The sequence below is a fragment of the Equus przewalskii genome, chromosome 29 (genome assembly GCF_037783145.1).
Source record: "Equus przewalskii isolate Varuska chromosome 29, EquPr2, whole genome shotgun sequence".
Lineage (NCBI taxonomy): Eukaryota > Metazoa > Chordata > Mammalia > Perissodactyla > Equidae > Equus > Equus przewalskii.
In genome coordinates, this window is record NC_091859.1 from 26,643,983 (window position 1) to 26,657,259 (window position 13,277).

The following is a 13,277-nucleotide window of genomic DNA, read 5'->3' on the forward strand; positions in this document are numbered from 1 at the left end:
AAAAAAGTAGAGTTTTAAGAATGGTAGTGATTGGCAGTATCTCATGCTTCAGAGAGGCTATAGAGAACAGAGAATGGAAAAAGCCATTGATTTTGACAAGTAGGAGTCTTTGGAACAAATTAAGAATAATTTTCATAGAGTGGGTAGAGCAGAGCCAAACTGTATGAGTAATATAAAGGAAGGGGTGGTATTAAAGTAGAGACATCAGGTATATATAATGTCTTTAAATAATTTGTTCTGGGAAGAAAGGAGAAAAAAAAAAAACAGTAGCAAGATGAGTTCATCTCCTTTTCTCACTCCATGTGCTCTCCCCAGGCAGATTCAATCTCTCTCTCATAGAATTGCCATTTATATGTCAATACCTTCCAGAATTATATCTTAAATCTAGACCTTGATCCCTAACTCCCATATATCAATAACTCTACTTGGGTATCAAACAGGCACTTCAACTTCAACATCTAAAACTAAACTCATGATCTACCCCACCTCCACCAACTGCAAAAACAAAACAAAATACAAATAAACATAAATAAACAACCACCAGATCCTCTTCCAGCATTCTCTATTTCAGTAAATGGGCATGACATGTTAGCCAGTTGCTCATGCTAGAAACCTTAGTCTCATTTTTGATACCTCTTTTCTCTTCCTTCCTCTCATCTAATCCATCACCAAGTTTTGTGGGCATACTTCTCTCCATATCTATTGTCCACCCTAGTTGAAGCTACTGTCACCTGTGATATCACTACCTGAACTACCTCAATAGCTTTCCAACTGGTCCCTCTGCATCTGTTCTGGCTCCTCATAGCAGCCAGGATGATTCTTTAAACCCACAAATCTGATTACTGTCACCCTCCTGTCTATCACCTCCCAATGGCCTCTTGTTTCCTTAAAGCCAAACAGCTGTTAGAATGGAGCAACTAACTTTGTATGGAGGAATTGGGAAAGCTTCACCAAGAAGGTGACATATGAACTGGCCATAAGAGTTTTCAAGTGAAGAGTAGTGTTAGGGTGGACTAGGGGGTGAGGGTGCAGAAGATCGTTCTTGTTTGAGGAATATCACGTGCCAAGGTAGCAAGTCAGGTGTTCAGAAAAAGGTGACAGGTTCAGAGTGGGTATTCTCGGATGTCAGGGAGCAGGGGGTAGCCATTGAAGCCAGATTGTGAAAGCCCCTTCGTGTTTGGATTTTATGGAGGTTTTAAAGCAAGGAATGATGTAAAGAGCCAGGCTTTTTGCTGGATAACTTTATGGCAGAGGGAAAGTGGACTGGAATGCTTGAGAGGCTAAGATCAGGGAGAGCAGTTCAGAGCCTGTTTCAGTGACCCAAGAAAGATGATAGAGGCTAGGACAAAAGCCGTGGTGCTGGAGAGAAGAGGGAGTCAAGACATATTTTAAAGTAGGATCAGAACAAGTAGTGCAACATTTGGCGATACGTCTCCTTGAAAAGTGTTATTGTGAGTAGGTTTCTGTGCAAAGCCTACCAATTGACCCTGGATCGATGTTACTCTGTGATGTTTAACTCTGCACAGTGTATTATTTTTGTCATATATAAAATGTCCTGGAGAGAAATTTAACAATAAGTCTGTGTCTCGGTCAAATCTGGGTTAAAAACTCAGCCCAATAAAAATATTTTTAAGAATTCAGATACCTGGGTTCTCCCTGTTTCTACCTCTGATAAATTTTCTGAACTTGGTCAAGCCATATAGCTAAGTCTGAGGCTTAATTTCCTCATCGGCTAGAATCACTGGATGATCTGTAAGGTCCCTTCTAGTTCCTTGATCCCAGCATTGATTTCTAGGGTATTTCTCTAATTTTGTTGATTGATTTGAATCTTACCAGCAAGGAAGCAAACAGTTTCTTGAGGACATAGCTATCTCCCTAGAGAACTGATGGTGTAGGGGGTATGTGAGTAGCATTCATTGACCCACCTTTTCTTGGAAAGTGCTTTAGATTTACAATCCTTTTCAAAGACTGTTCCAGTCTCCAATAGCTGGGTATATAAAAAAATCTTTGAGTTAATGAAAGCTGTTTGTGATGAATTAGTTATAGTTCTACTTGGTATGTTCTCTTTTCTACCCAAGGCTTCCTCTACCAGAAGAAGCTTAAAAGTAGATTCATTATCAAGTCTTTCTAGAAGTTTGATTTTAAGAACTTATGTAGACTAATGAGTGTATCTTTTTTGAAGTACAATCAATTCGTAGAAGATTGGAGACTTATAATTTAGTTTAACAACTTTTAAGCTTCCACCAAGTATGAAGCATTGTGGAGAGAAAGGAGAATGGGTAAAGGAATGTAACAAAATGAGTAAGGGATAATCTCTGTCTTCAAGGAAGGATATTATTTAATAGGAGAGCCTGGAGTATAAAGAGATACTCTGCATGAATACATGAACAAGTTACCACAGTAGAGGGAAGTGCTGAGTGTAGGATGAGTACAATTCTGTCCTCGGGGTTGCAAATTGGAATAACTAGCTTCTGGTATGTGCTATTCCTAAGTTCTGCCTGAGCAGGTAAATTTTAGTGAGTGTCACTCAGATCTTGGTCTAGAGAAATTTATCGACCTGTCTTTTGCAAATGTATGTAAAGGATTTTAGTCAATCTCATTAACCAATTTAGATCATAGCATATTGTTCATGCAAGACATGCTAAAAAGACTGACTCATTGAAGACAGTTGATTGGTTATAAATAGACACTGTCTAGATTTTTGGCAAGACCTAGACGAAAGCTTTTATGAAGTTATGCAATTGTGGCAACATATTGTCAACTGTTGCACTAGCAGTCAAGTCTTTAGAAAATCACATCAACATCGTCAGTATACTACTTAGCAGACAGGCATGCTGGCGTAAACAGGTTATCAAGATGCAGACTAAACTGAAGACCTATGAAAGAATGATGCTTTGCAGCACATTCTATGGGTATTACATTTGTTATGTACATCATATGTGACTTCACGATGAGTGTCATCTTTGGATTATCTGTGTTGAATTTAACATAAAGGGGACAAGATTAGATTTCTAAATATAGGGTATTTATGTCATTCAAAGTGCTTGCTAAAATATTCTTGTTCTATAATGTTACTCATCAAAGATGACTGTGTTTTCTGGCAGTGAAAAAGGTGTGTTCTTTCCTGTTTTGTCTTTGTACATTTTTTCACTTCAGCACATCAAAGGACAGAATTAGAATACTGAGGATAAATAATCATAGGTGCTTTGAATAAACTTTCAGGTTTAAAGAGCACAAGAAAGCTAGTAAGCCAGGAAAGTGATTTTTTGAGGGCATTGGAGTGGGTTATAAACTTCAGCTAATTATGAAAGCCCGTTGAAAACTTAGATTATTTAATGTAGGGATGAATCTGTCTAAACTATGATAAAACTTCTGATCCCAGATTTGTGTCACTGGATTTTGAGTAGGAGCAATCCTACAAATAACCTGAATGAGGGCATCGAAAAGTCAAAGCCACCCACAAGGTGTGTTTTCATTGGCTCTAAGCCACCATACCCTGCCCCCAGTGATTCTTTGTACTTCAGGCATCGTGTTGAAAGAACCCTTGTTAAGAGAAAGCATATTATCTGGCAGGAGAAACACGTTAGTAATATTAGCTAACGTTCAAGTGCTTAATCTGTGCCTGGCACTGTGCTAAGCACTCTATATTGGTTATCTTAGTTACTACTGAGAATAACCTCGTGAGCTTGATACTATTATATTTAATCACTTTTAAAATGTACTTTTTTTTTCACATTTTAACACTCTGAAATTGGGATGTATATTACAATCAATAATGTCTAACAAGCATAATTTAGAACATTCTTTTCTTTCCTAGTGGTGTGCAAAATCCCAGTGAAACTGACAACAGAAGGCATCATAGACCAAATGAAATACAATATTAGCCACCGTCTCCCTTTAACCAATCTTACCTGAAATGAATCTGAGACATGAAATAAGCTGTTCAAGATGACAGAACTGGTAAGTGTTTGAGCCAGGATTCCACACAATTGTCTAACTCAGTCCAGGACCAATCGATGCTTATAGCCAGCATTCCATGCTGCCTGCTGGTAATCTAGCAAAATTGGTGCATCTGAATAGCTATCCTTCAGAGGGCTGTACGCTTCGGAAAGCAAAGTTGGAAAGCAAGGGAATTTGCAAGGACCATAGTGGACTGTTGAGTGAAAGGTACAGTACAGTAGAGGACCTTGGCAGCCAGGGTAATCATGAGTGAAATGGACCCTGAAAGGACAGAAAAGCTACAAGAGTGTCAGGAAGCCCTGAGTAAAGGCTACTCACCTCTCTATTTTGTCCAGGGCCAGAACTGCATGTGCAAAAACTTCTAAATGGGATGCAGAAAGAAAATCCTTGCATAGGAGGGAGTTATTTATCTATATCTATCATCTGTATCTCTTTATCTGTATTTGTTCCTATACCTATATCTAGATCTATGTATATGGAAAGAGAGATTTGTACTGTGCTTTTTTAAAGGGAATGTGACATTATTAACAAACATTTTCTTATCCTACAGTTAGATTTTAAAGCTTTTATATGTTATGCTTTGTTTTTTTATTTGCTTATTTTATTTATTTATTTTTTAACATATAAGGCACTATTTTTTTTCTGGATATACATCATTATATTTTGACTTCTGTGTAAACTACATCATGTTCACACCAAAAGTCTAATTTCCAGCCATCACTACAAATCTCCCCCTTTTGCCATTCCCTCACCCCTTCCCCTCTGGTAACTATCAATCTGTAATCTGTATCTCTGTGTTTGTTTGTTTGTTTGTTTGTTTGTTTGTTTATCTTCCACATATGAGTGAAGTCATATGGTAATAGTTTTTTTCCCTCTGATTTATTTTGCTAAGCATAATACCCTTAAAGTCCATCCATGATGTCACAAATGGCAAGATTTCATCTTTTTTATGACTGAGTAGTATTCTATTGTATATACCACATATATACCACATCTTCTTTGTCCATTCATCTGTTGATTGGAACTTAGGTTGTTTCCATATCTTGGCTATTATAAATAATGCTGCAATGAACATAGGGGTGAACATATCTTTTCTAATTAATGTTTTCATATTCTTTGGATAAATACCCAGAAGTGGAATAGCTGGATAATATGGTAGTTCTGATCTTAATTTTTTTGAGGAATCTCCATAATGTTTTTTGTTGCAGCTGCACCAATTTATATTCCCACCAGCAGTGCACGAGAGTTCCCTTTTCTCCACATCCTCTTCAACACTTCTTATTTCTTATCTTTTTAAAAAATTATTTATTTTTAAAAATTTTTATTGAATTAGCATTGGTGTATAACATTATGTAAATTTCAGGTGTACATCTTTATGTTTTGACTTCTGTATAGACTGCATCATGCTCACCACTAAAAGTCTAGTTGCCATCCACCACCATTTATTTGCTTATTTTATTTTTCACAGTGCCTAGCACAGTTCTATGTAAATGGAGGTCAAACACTTTTTGAATAAATGAATAGTAACGTTCTTACCTCAAATGCTACACAGAATCTTGGAAGCATATTTGGATTTAGAAGAAGGATGCTTTAGTGGGGGCTGGGGAACCTCTTAAAGACTTCTATCAGCTGCAGAAAAAACAAAGAGTACTACAATTTCTGTTCCTGCTTGTGAAGAAATGAGGTAGGCAAATTAAAATCAGTCAGGATCTAGCACTGCTGTTCTGCCTCCAACCATAAAGAGGAGCCAAGGAAAAGACAAGCCAGTGAAAATACTCTGTCATTACTCCCAGTCAGCCCCAGTGACCATTCGCGCAAACACAACACAGACCAACATGTACACACACACATATATATATTTTTGTATTTTCTTTTGCCTATGTGTCTAGTCAGCTCAAATGGGTCGACTCGTGTTTTGGCTCATATAACCAAACCAGACTCTTTGGCTCAGCTCTACCTGCAAAGTTTCTGGCCTGCTTGGGTATAGTGAAGTGGTTTGAGTTTCTGAGAACAAATAATTAGGCTCTAGGAGAAGGCCAGGGTTATACAAAACCCATTCGTTTCTGCCTCTGTGGATTCTGTGACCCTGTGAAAAGGAAAACAAAGTTAGATAAGGACAGTGTTCGGCTACATGGGTTTCATGATATTTTTCCTCTTAGTGTTATCAGAACATTTATTTAATTGTTGTTGTTCTGGACTTGATAAGCTTAGGGATTAATATTTTTAAATTCTATCTCCTTTTAATCAACCACATACGACATCTTGGACTCAGAATGATGTCAGTGTGGACCAGAAAGCTGACCTTGTCTTTTTTATTTATACTCATCCTTTGGGCTTCCGAGGTTTTGGAGTTTTAAACTAGGCATAAGAGCATCGTCAACTCAAAGAGGCTGTGAATAAGATATTTACTTATTTTATTAAACTTACTCCACCATTTTTCTATGTCTTTTTATGGTATTTTTTTTTCATTCCTTAAGAACATTAGAAACATGCTACTGGAGAGATCGCTCAGTTGCAATGCAGACCGACTGAGGCACTGATTGTGTCAAGTGAGTTTTGGTTTTCAGGAGGCAATAATTGGGCCTAATGTAAGCCCTCTTTCCCCGTAGTTCACTGAGATAGTGTTTAAACCAATTTTTAAGTGGTTTTAAAATGTAGCAGAACACAAATCTCACTTTGTAGGTATTTTTCCTTTATCAGGGACATAGCATCCAAAAACTCTTCTCTATTAATCATGGTTAGGCCCATTTTCAAATTATGAATCACCTTACGGTAGTTACTTATTAACATATACCCACTCAAATAATTTTCAGTGAACTGCTTGCATATCTGTTTACCCAGAAGCAACCACTAATATTATTTTAACAGAAATTAAAGACACTTAATTTCATGAGAAAAGCATAGCCTTGTCTGTTAAGCTTGAGGCTAGGTAGGGAAGAAGGTCGGAAGTACCTTTCTCATACTCGAGCTCAGAACTCATGTCCAGAGGAAATAAAATAGAAACTACCTTTCCAAATGGTGGAGCTTTTTATTTCCTAAGGGGACGCAGGGAAAGGAGTGGTGGTCACCTCAGCGAGCCAACTGTCTGTTTCCGATCTCATTTATCAGATGGTATAAGAGTATCACCTATAAGTTATTAATAGAATTGAAAGCTATTTTGACCAGTGAGGTAGAAGAAGAGAGATGATATGAGAGTAACTGCTCGTAGTACAGAATAGGCAGGTGAGATCAGAGGAGAGTAAGAATAATCCAAAGATTATGTAAAAGTTAACTAGATAGCCACTATTCCACTCCTACCCTCAAATAATTTTTTTTGGTAGGATAATCATAATTCCTTAAATAAGGGCAAACTTATGGTGGGAACTTGGTTTAAAATCAATACTTGGGTATTAGAAGAACTGGAGATGTGTATTTTATCTTTCATTTCCATGTTTATCTTCATCCTTTGCCTTTTCAAGCTACAGACAAAAGCTTCACCATCCTTAGAGGTTCTGATATCCTGCTAATTAGAATCTTACCTTATTCTCTTAGTTTTGAAGATATCAATCCTTTTCAAGCTAACATATTCTGGAGATTGGTACTGAGAGTAAAGAAAAAGAAGGTGAGGAAACATCAGATTAAAAAAGTTTGGAAGTGGACACTGGACATATTCCTTCATGGTACAAGCATAATGTTATAACTCTTCAATGTTGATTTAGTAACTGTTGAATTGTTCTCTTCCATGGGCTTATTCTACTTTTTTCTTTGGAATGCCAGAGAGTTTTGCTTGGGTGTTTCAACAACTGACTTGGGTCTGGTCCCCGTGACAAAACATAGCAATCAATCTGGGGTTTGTACTTTTCATTGGAACACTGAAAATTTACAGTTTTGCAAAGATCAGAAGGGCAATTCCATTGGAACTGCACCAATGTAGGTCACCAACCACATGAAGACAGCCGGATCTTCCACCAGAAACAGACACTTGATCAGTTTTGGGACCCTGTTGATGGAGTCACTCCCATAATTGTGAAGAACTTCTGAAAAGAGTTTTATTGTATGGCCTTTTGACTTCTGTATAGCTTGGATGACAGACTTGTAGACCCTGAAGCTGATGGTGACAAACAAAAGCAAGATAGCATAAGAAGCCACAGTGATGATGCTGAAATCTCCAGAGAAAGTAGCACTATCAGTGTGGGGTGAAAGACAAGCTCATCTTTCTTCACATCATGCCAGAAAATCAGATGGTGTATTGCACCGGAGGCTGCCCACATCTCCTTCCCCTTATCACTGGGCATGGAGGATTGAGCACCAAAGGACAAAGAGGAGTTAGATGGAATTGTGTGGCCTCCAGTGGCTCTACAATGGGCTTTTTCAACAAGGGCAGGAGAGAGAGGGGGAAACAAAATCATCACAGTGCTGGCTCTCCCAAGTCCCTTCACTCTTTCTGCTTCGTGCTTAGACTCTGACTACTAGTAATGTTTTGATATATGGCCTTCCAGACTTTCTATATTATTTTATATGCTAACTGGAACTTTTCTTGTTTAATGTTTCATTTAAAAATCCCTTCTGCCTTTGCATTTTTTCCCCACTGAAAGTGTTCCCCAATTGTTTTCTTTTGTCTCTCTGCCCCTGCCCTAATCCCATTCCCCTGAGGTAGCCTCTAGTAATGTTTTGATACTGAGCCTTCCAGAATTCCTCAATTATTTTATATGCTAACTGGAATCATAGACTGTTTTCACTGGAAGGGACCTTAGAGATCATCTTCCCATCTCTGCCTCCCTCCCCCCCCCCCCCCCGCCAGCGGCCCCCTCTGAAGGCTTCCAGAAGATGCATTGACAGGCTAAATGCCCTATCTGAAATGACACCTCAGCCAGTAATTGAGAAAACTGAGACTAGAACCCTGATCTTTTCACTCCTCGTTAAATGGCCCTTTCGCTGCATCCCACAATTTTGTTTTCTTAGATTTTATTTTATTTTCTGTTTCATGCCCTAAAGAAGTAGTTTTTATGTGATAGATTTAAGTGGTTTAAGGCTAGATTTAGTTTACAAGGTGACCTTCATTTTTTGAGCAAACAGACAAGCAAACAAATTCTAACCAAGTAGAAATGGCTACAATTCATCTTCTCAGTTTCCCCTCTGGCCTCAGTGACTGTGGCCCATAGGCTCTGTGCTTTGCTTTCCTGGAGCAGCTTTCCTGTACTAAGATTGTCCTTACACACATCTGTCACATGCTCAGCTTTTGCTTCCCTTTTCTCTTGTTGGTCCCTTGCTTTGGCCAGAGGCACAGCTCTCCCTGCTTTCTCTTCAAGTGCTTCTAGAAAGATGGAACTTAAACCAGCCAGGCCATTCCAGTTGCTGATTTTCTAGGTATCTTCCCCATAAAAAACAGGACTTTCTCCTGTTGCAGGACATCATGTTTTTGACTCATGTATCCTCAACTGAAATCCATAGCTTGACCAGTAAACTTTGACCTACCTTAAACTTCTAGTCTTGTCTTTCTTGTTAAATTTTTAAATAGACCGCTCTCCAGGCTTTCATTCTTAAGTTTGACTTGAGCACACACACCCATCCATCCCCTTTCCTTGGTAGAAAATGCACACTTTCACAAAATAACCCCGATAAACACCTTGGGTTCTCATTCTACCTTTCTCCTTCTTCTGCCCCAACCACTCTCAGAACTTCTCACTCATCCAGCCCACCTGGAAGTCCTTGATCACTCTTCACACCAGGCCCAAAACTTTGGACTTTGTTTAAAGTCCATCATGTCTTCTGAGTTACAACAAACACGTTTACTTTAGCTATAGTCAGGTATCTGACACGGACAAGAATTCACAGTGATTTTTGGATAAGATAATTTTTTTTTGCCAAGGATCCAAATCGAACAAACTTGAGTTTGACGGAGGAACATGTCAGGGAGTGGATGCCAAAGAGGCCCACTCTGTGAATATATTGTGCAATGAGCAGAGTACAGATGAGCTCTTTTGAGTTTACAGTGGTGGTTGTGACTTGGGGATCTCTTTCTTTTACATAGGCCTCTGCCTGTTGTTGTTTCCCTTTGTGTGTGCTTGTGTGTGTGTTGTGGGGGAGGTTAAACAAGCATCGTTTTGTTTCCTGTGATTGCAGAATAATGCTGTCGTGTTTACCTTTCATATCCACTCTAAGGATGGAATCTGTTTTACTACTGGGACTGCTGCTATGACCGATTCTGTAGCCCTGCCTTCAGTTCAGGCACATGCCTCTGAAACCTTAATCACTAACAGATGCTGCTCTGAATCAAGAATTCCCCTCTCTGGCTACTCAGCCTGAGCAATAAGCTGCCTAACTTGGATCTTACAGGCTTCTTGAAAAACTCCACGGGCTGCCTTACTAGCATAGTGGTAACATGCGGAAGATTGATATTTTCCAGGCCCAAGCAGGACTTTGAAATAATACCTACCACTTGTAGAGAGCTATTTATTTTCCCCTCCTCCCACAAGTGTTTTCACATACATGATCTCATTTTATCCTTCAAATAGTCCTTGGAGTTAAGTAGGGAAAGCAGTATTTTCCCTTAGGATCCTGAGGTCCAGAGATGTTAAGTAACTTGCTCAAGGTCACACAATTAGCCTTGACTCCTAGTCTAGTGTTCTTTCCACCAAAATGACGCTAGTATTAACTCTGTCCTGTGTCAAAGTTGTCCAGAGTCTTTTCAGGTGCTGCATGAATCCAAACTCTTACAGCTTGGATTTAAATTAAATTTGTAACAGCTTTTAATGTTTCATTTTTTTCTAGTCCTTAAGTTATAAGTCTAAGGCAGTGGCTTTGTGTGCCTAAAAATTATTTGAGGAGCTTGTTCAGTAGATCCTGTTTCAGTAGATCAAAAGTGCAGCCCCAAATTCAGCATTAAAAACAAAAGCCACCCACGTGATTCTGAATCAGGCAGTCTGTGTAAACATTGTTCCAAGAGCTACAGTAAGCAAGGCACTTAAGATCTCTGAGCCTCAGTTTCCTTACTCAAAAAAGAAAGGAAAGCAAGACTAGAATTAATTATTAAATTACCTCCAGAAATGAACATGGATTCTAATCTAAACTTAACAGCTTGCATTAGAATTCCTCTTATGGAAGAAACAGTATTTATCTAGACAAATATCTTGGAGATAGAAAGTGAAACCTGAAGAGTCTGGGTTTTCTGGAGAGGGAGGAGAGGAAGAAAAGAGGGGAGTTTATGAAAAGACAGGAAGTTAAGTGCTGAGTACGTAAAGAGCCAACAGAGGCATCTCTATTTGCGGAATGGCCAGAAAGAACTCTGGAGAAGAGAGATGGATGACACGGAGCTTTAAGATGTTTGCTCCGAGGTGCAGGTGCTGATCCTTCCCTCTGGTCCCTAAATATTCAGTAAAGTCTGTATTTTGTATGAATGGAGACTTTTCTATGGGAAGTAACGAAGAGACTGGGTTTTACTTCTGGATTGACATAATACAGAACTGAGTAGAAGAGATCCTAAGAACATAATTCTTGGGAATTTGCAAAAATCTTAGGAGAACTTTGGATTTTTGCAGACTCGAATTGGAGGCTTAAACCCATTTCACCTAGCTATCCATGAGAGAGATGTGATCAGGTGACATCTGGGTCAATATATGATAGTGAGCATGAAGACGTTATAGAAAATCTTATTTTTGAAGTGCTTTCATGGCTTTAGAAGAGCTAGGGCGTGATTAGAGATCTCAAGAAAGGTGCACGTTGAGAAAGTGAATGTCAACGAGGATGTTTGCAGAGTAGGTGAAAGATTAAGAATTTTGAGATACAATTCCAACTTTGGCCTAGTTTGCAGAATGATTTTAACTAAATTCTAGTGCCTTTGTTCCCTTTCCTATGTAGTACATAATAGTTGTTCACATGGATTGTTGATGCTTTTAATCTAGTCGCCAGAGCCAAAAAGTTGGGAATTTTCTACATCTGGAAATATTTACCTCAATATCTTGAGAAAGAGTTCTTGGTCTGAAGGAACAGGGATGGGGAGATGCAAGGCAGAGGGCACCAGAACCAGGGCATTGATTTCAGCAAAGAACAAACATTTTACATGAATGTAAGGAGCAAAAATGACTTTGCAGAAAGTATCGGTCCAGATATGCAGCTTTAAAGATGAGGCCGTGTCCTCATCTGTGGCATGGTCACTAGAGAGTTCCAATCTTCTTCACAACTTAGGGGCTGAGATGACAACACGATTTGATGAGAATGCTTATGTTGAATGGTTTCAATCCTCTCAGTAAATAGTATCATCTGGGGAAAAATAAGAGTTGGGATTGTAGAAGTTTGTGGGCTTCACAAGAGAGGTCTGGACTAGTTCTGAGAGACGTAAGCTGGGGAGGCAATGATAATTAATGGCAAGTCTGCCTGTGAATGGCTAGGGCCAAAGAACTCCTACATAGTCTTACGTACAGATTTCTCAAATAAAGGATCCCTCCACCACCTTACTGTCAGTGAAATTCAATTCCCTCTGAGAATACTGCTTAAGTGGGCTTCTCATTCTCTTCTTCCCTCAGAATCAGGGGACCAGGAGGAGCAAGCAGAGAAAAGTCCAGTGTTCTTCTGGCTTCCCTTTCACTATTTATTCTTGGAATCAGCAAATGTGCGTTGAGTAAGTACTAGTGTAGGTGCTCCGGGTTAGGTGCTGGGAATGCAACTTCTAACCAAACAGAGTCTATCTCATGGAACTTAATTACTTTGTAATCATTTTAACTCCTTAGATAAAAATATACCTCCTTTGAAGCTTATGCTGTATATAAAAATACCACCCTTCTCTTTGTGGTTGCTATTGTTTACCAAAATTATCCGTTAGTTGAGGGTTTGGTTGACTCTCCTTTGAATCTAGGTTATAGCTGTGAGGAAAGCTGAGCATTCTTTGAGCTGTCTCTCTACTTTTCAGATGATGGCGATCCACGCTCTAAATCTCTTTTTTGTGAGCCATTTCATACAGCTGACAAGATTTATCAGGTATAACAGTCTTCCTCTGGGACACCTTCACATGTTCAGCAAATTTAACAATGAATGGGATGGCCTTACCCTTGATTTGATCCTTGCCTCAAGGCTGAATTTTAATTGGCATTTGTTGCTCAACCTGTATATTTTACTATTTGGGATGGAAGAGCAGTTGCTTTCTCCAGCCCTGTATGTCCTCAAATTCCCAGATTTATTCCCTTTTGTTCCTGTTTGCACGTTGGTCAATTCTTTTCTGAGCTCATGTCTTTCTTGTAATACTTGCTGTATTTGCTTTTTAGAGCTGATGTAAACAAAGTATTACAAAGTGGGTGACCTAAACAACAAAAATGTATTGTCTCATAGTACTGGGGGCCAGAAGT

General features: G+C 38.9%; 1 pseudogene; it reads right to left on the reverse strand.

Annotated features, from left to right (window-relative positions):
* Positions 1 to 7,643: 7,643 nt before the first annotated feature.
* Positions 7,644 to 8,234, reverse strand: LOC139080183 (reticulon-3 pseudogene; annotated as a pseudogene).
* Between the last annotated feature and the right edge of the window lie 5,043 nt (positions 8,235 to 13,277).